A 6,196-nucleotide genomic window follows, 5' to 3' on the forward strand; every position below is an offset into this window, starting at 1 on the left:
CAGAGGGAGTGGAGGGTGGGTTATGGGCATTGAGGAGGGCACCTGTTGGGAGGAGCACTGGGTGTTGTATGGAAACAAATTTGACAATAATTTTCATATTAAAAAATATTTTTAAAAAAGTAAGCAAATGCTAAAAAAATAAAAATAAAAAATAAAACAAAATAGAATAATTCAACATCTCATAACTTTTCTTTCATGTTTCTCTACATTTCACACCTTATTCCAAAGTGCTCTATGGGGATGCATGTTACTCAAAGAAGGGCTCTTTTTCACTATAGAGTTGCAAGTCTAGGATACCATATTTTCCAGATATAATATTTATAGATTTAAAAGTTTCATTCTGTGTCATCTTTGAAAAATGAGCAATCCCACTCTGAAGGTCACATTCCTATCCCACACAGAAGTGGCTGGCACCTGTCTCTTACTCTTCAACCCCTAGGAAAAGATTTCCATACTAAAATAGAGAAAAGACCTTCTCAGCCTTCTTTGTTATATAAAGCCTAAGATCAATAGACTGACTGTGCTCCCTACTGGTAAAATTGAGAGCTACATCCAGCATCAAAAATTTATTTGGCAAAGCCTTACTAGAAGTTTTAAATTAGTTTATTATACCCAGAAACAGGGTAGCTTGCCATTTTAGGTCAAAGTTTACAAAAAAGACTATTCATTGGCCTGAGACAAGAAGCAAAGTGAAGTCAGAGCACCTCCTGGTCAAGCTGAATAGGGATTCATATACTAGTACCATTCCACATTATTGTTGTTGTTACTAGCTGTTTACTGGGTTCTGACAAAGCCATATCTAAATATAGCCTGACCCAGTGATTCTGAAACTTCAGCCTGCATCAGAAGCTCCTGAGGTGTTTATTAAAAATGTATATTTTTAGATCTAAGGCCCAGAAATTCTGATTCTGCATGTTTGGGACGAAACTCTGGAATCTGCGTTTTATCAAGTCTTCCCTCCCCTGGTGATTCTGATGTAAATTACTCAAGGAATACATTTTTTAATAACATTGACATATTCTTTGCAAAACACCCTAATAGTATGGCCAAAATAATTACTTACTTATAGGTCAACAATACCATCATCAAAAGTATGACCTCTCTTAGTGGGACTGAAGGAATGCTTCGAAATTCCTTGCTTTCATACATATCAACCCTCTGCCTCTACCTGCCTTACTGGTTCCTGTTAGGTGCCTGGCCAAAGGAAAGCATTAATTAATAATAATAGCAATAATATCTGACATTTGTTGAGTGTTTTCTCCTTGCCAAACACAGAGTGCTTTTCTTATACAGGCTTCCCTGCTATCCAAAAGTAGAGGATTCCTATGAAATCCTTCATAAGCTCAAATGGAATAAAGCAAAGAAGCATTTATTTATATTAATTTATATTTATTTATGTGGAAAAATTTTGGAGCATTCCCACACCTCAAAAATTAACCTTCATAGGCTTTAGTAATATCTTAAGACACATCTTGCTAACAGATGCACAACGTAAATGGAGGTAAAACACAGATGCTCACAGACACAGTTCAAAACTATGGCAACTTGATGCTGAGATGCTGAGTGTAGCTCCCAGGGAAGGAACTTGGCAGAGCCACTCACGTTACCTGGGTGTACACTGCCTCTATAAGGTCTTGCTGCAAAATAAAGTCTGAACATTGTTTTTAATATTTCTTTTTTCATAAAAGTGAAAATCCTCTTAGAATATCTTTCAGTTAGTGAAAACACATGGTAATGTAGGTCTTTCTTAAAAGCAAAGTCGCATAATGTGAACTTTTGAAAAGCAAGAGATACCTGTATTAATTAACTTAATCCTCGTTAATCCTATGGATGAGTTAGGAATTATTATTATTATTATTATTATTTCACAAATGAAGAAACACACATTGCCTAAAGTCACACCCCTTATCAGTGACAGAGCCAGGATACAAAGGCAGGCAGTCTGGCTCCAAAGCCCATGCATTTAGCCACTAAGTTATACTAACTGTTTATATTTAAAAGGAAAGTACTAGCATTTTGCTTCTTTGTTAGGGTATGATTTTTATTTTTCTCACTAAGATACAAAATTACACAATTATTGTAAGGAGAAAAAAAAGATTTAAAGTATAGCTTTTCATCAGATCAGTATGTGATCATGATAATACCCACTATAATGCTTTTATAATGCTTTCCCTATTCCCAGCTAATTCATTGCCTCACTTAAGAGATTTGTAAACTGAGACATTAAGCAAAATTTTCAAGGCCACCATGGAGTTGATAATGATACACAGTAAAACCTGTTCATGTTCCCCTGTACCCCCAATTCCTGCATGCTCCCTACTCAGTTCCTCTACATAGAGGCCTGATTTGAATAGCACAGTATCTATAACCTGGGAATGGTCATGTATGGAAAATGTAAAAGAACAAGCTGTGTATTGAGCTTGGCATGGCTTTTGGAAAGCATGTTAATGCCTAAAAGACAACAATCACAATTGAAGACATCAGCCTAGACAAGAGATATGCTTTCTTTACAGTTGTCATAATAAATCTCTCTCTGAAATTTACCTGGTATTTAGGTATATCAAGTCTTCAATTGCAGACCTTTAATTTTTTTCCCTTTCTTAACCTCACTTTAAACATCACTATTTCCTTCTCTATACCCACCTCATAAAATACTTTTGAAGGAACATGGACAAAGCGCCTGGGTGGCTCAGTTGGTTAAGCGTCCAACTTCATCTCAGGTCATGATCTTGCGGTTTGTGAGTTCCAGCCCCACGTCGGGCTCTGTGCTGACAGCTCAGAGCCTGGAGCCTGCTTTGGATTCTGTGTCTCCTTCTATCTCTGCCCCCCACCCCCACTTGTGCTCTGTCTCTTTCTGTCTACCAAAAATAAATAAATGTTAAAAAAAATTTTAAAGGAACATGGACGTAATAGCATTCTTCACATGCCATGTACAAACAATTTGTGGGGTTAAAGCATGTGCAATGCTTTCTAGTTGCAACTGTAAAAAAAAAAGTCACCAGTAGCTGGTTATGTTCATGCACAACTGTAAGTTCCAGTTAGAACTTACCAGGGCCCAAGAGCATATTATAAGAAGAAGCGGCATTCACTATCCTAAGTCATCAAACCAAATTCGAGGGTGTAGGATTCCATTTTTTCCAACAACAATAACCATGAGTCTTAATAGTGTGATGTTATCCAAATTCATGACAACAATGGTAACAGCAGGTTTTGACTGACAGCTTTATCTTCAGACTGCTTTTGTAAACCATTGGAAAAGTCACTTTGATAATAAAACATTCTCTGCATTGCCCCTACATCTGTAACTGTTTTTCCTGTTCTTCTTGTTTATTATTACTATATAACAAAGGTCCAAAGGACCTTTCAAATTGTATGTGTGAGGTAAGCAGATAGTCATCCTTACACTAAGCTGCTTAATCATATTTATAGCATTAAAACCAAGAAAAAAAATAAGTGAATCAATGAGATGAAGTACAATTCTCTGAACTACTTAATTAGCAAAACTTAAGAAGATTCTCAGTGTTGGCAAGTATATGTGATAAAAGGCACTTTGATACAGTGGTAGAGAGAATACAATTGGTGCAGCGATTTTTTTTAATATGAAATTTATTGTCAAATTGGTTTCTGTACAACACCCAGTGCTCATCCCAACAGGTGCCCTCCTCAATACCCATCACCCACCCTCCCCTCCTTCCCACTCCCCATCTACCCTCAGCTTGTTCTCAGTTTTTAAGAGTCTCTTATGGTTTGGCTCTCTCCCTCTCTTTTTTTTTCCTTCCCCTCCCCCATGGTCTTCTGTTAAGTTTCTCAGGATCCACATAAGAGTGAAAACATATGGTATCTGTCTTTCTCTATATGACTTATTTCACTTAGCATAACACTCTCCAGTTCCATCCACGTTGCTACAAAAGGCCATATTTCATTCTTTCTCATTGCCAAGTAGTATTCCATTGCATATATAAACCACAACTTCTTTATCCATTCATCAGTTGATGGACATTTAGGCTCTTTCCATAATTTGGCTACTGTTGAAAGTTCTGGTGCAGCTACTTTGAGGGAAAATTGGTAATATCAGTCAAAATGAAAACTGCACATACTCTAAATAGCTATACTTCAGATGGGAATTTTACCTTAAGATATATACTTGCAATACAAATAAAAGATAATTCAAAAGGGTATTATTGCATTGGTTGTATTGGGAAAAAACTCAACAACTCAGTTATAAGGCATGATTAAATAAATTATGTCACAACCCTACCCTGGAACAATACAAAAAAATCTCCATGACCTGATATAGAAAAATCCCCAAGAGTCATTGTTAAGTTGGAAAAAAAATAAGTGAAGAAGAAGCTTGTATAATGAAAATAATAACTAACCAGGAAGGACTTCTGGAATGGCAAAGTAAGGACTTCTGTAAATCCATTCTTCTATTAAAGAAATGAAAATCCTGGCAAAATTATAAAAACCAACTTTTTTCAGAAATATGGAAATTAAAGCCTGAAACAATCTAAGGAACATTTAATCAAGAAAAACTATGTAACCTCTGTTAAGAACACTTTATGGGGGCATCTGTGTTGCTCAATTGGTTTAGCATCTGACTCTTGATTTCAGTTCAGGTTGTGAAGGATGAGTCCTGCATAGTGGGATTGAGCCCTATGGTGCACTCTCTGCTGAGCGTGGAGCCTGTTTGGGATTCTCTCTCTCTCTCTCTCTCTCTCTCTCTTTCTCTCCCTGCACCTCTGCCTCTTTCTCTGGTTCACATATTCTCTCTCTCCAAAAACAAGATGAAAAGAAAAGAACACTTTATGGCATTTTTAACTTGGTCTACTCCCATGTCCCTCTCTCCAGTTCCATAATAGCCTTGATAAACAGCAGATTCACAACTATAGCAGCTGTAAAGAAAACAACAACAGCATTACAGCCATCAGAGGGAGCATACTGGGTTTGGCGCTCCTCAAAAAGTTCCACCTCTAGAGCATTGTCATTATTTAACCTGTTTCATACCTCTCTAGAAAGCCTCATTCATAGAGTGTTTTCATTATTTGACCAGACATGGTGCTTGCTCTATGAGAAAAGCTTTATCTGCAGAACATTTATTGAAAACAATAAGCATCAATCTAACACCACAGTTGCTTATGATGACTATACCACTTTGGGCAAACAAGAGCCTAGCTAAAAATGTAAAATAAAGATCTAGAGAATGAGATGTCCATAGTGACCTTTAAAGAGCTATGATATATTTCAGGGCATCTAGAAGGCTACATGTATGTACAGGGCTGTGCACATGCCCAGGAAAGACCTGAGAAGACATCAGTCTCTCACCTTTGCCTGACCTTAAGGCTCTATGCAAAGTGAAAGTTAAGTCAGATTTGTAAACTGCCTAAGTGTTGAAAGCATGCCAAAGAGCACATAGCCCCACCCTCATAATCCCCCTAAGCAAAGGATGGAATAATTATTGATTCAAGACATTTAAGGAAATATCTGATAAACCATTATGTACACTAAACTGTGTAGAGACTTTCATGGTCACATACTATACAATAGAATTAGTCCAGAAAAGTCACTAAACAAAAGGACAAAACAAAGTAACACAGTAACAAAACAGTAACAACAATAAATTCTGGGGATGGTGAGGATGTGATCCAGAGTTGTTAAATTATACTATCTAAAATGCCCTGTTTTCAACAAAAATTATAAGACTTAAAGAAATAAGAAAATGCAGCCAATATATGCAGGGAAAAACATTCAATAGAAACTGTCCCTAAGGAAGTTCAGGCATTAGACCTACTAGACAAAGACTTCAAAGAGCTTTTATAAATATGTTTTAAAAACTAAGGAAAACCATGTCTAAAAAATTAAAGAAAAGTATGACAACGATGTCTCACCATATACAGAATATTTATGAAAAGAAATATGTTTTTTAAAAGATCCAAATAGAAATTCTGGAGCTGAAAAATACAATAACTGAAATGAAAAATTTACTAGAAGGATTCAGCAGAAGATTTGAACTGACAGAAGAAAGAATCAGAGAACCCAAAAACAGGTCAATTAAGATTAGCTTATCCGAGTAACAGAAAGTAAGAAAAATGAAGAAAAATAAACAGAGTCTCACAGACCTGTGGGAATGCATCAAACATACCCACATACATATAATGGAATTTCCAGAAAGGTGGGAGGGGGCAGGGAAGAGAGCAGA

This window comes from Acinonyx jubatus, chromosome X (genome assembly GCF_027475565.1).
Source record: "Acinonyx jubatus isolate Ajub_Pintada_27869175 chromosome X, VMU_Ajub_asm_v1.0, whole genome shotgun sequence".
Taxonomy (NCBI): domain Eukaryota; kingdom Metazoa; phylum Chordata; class Mammalia; order Carnivora; family Felidae; genus Acinonyx; species Acinonyx jubatus.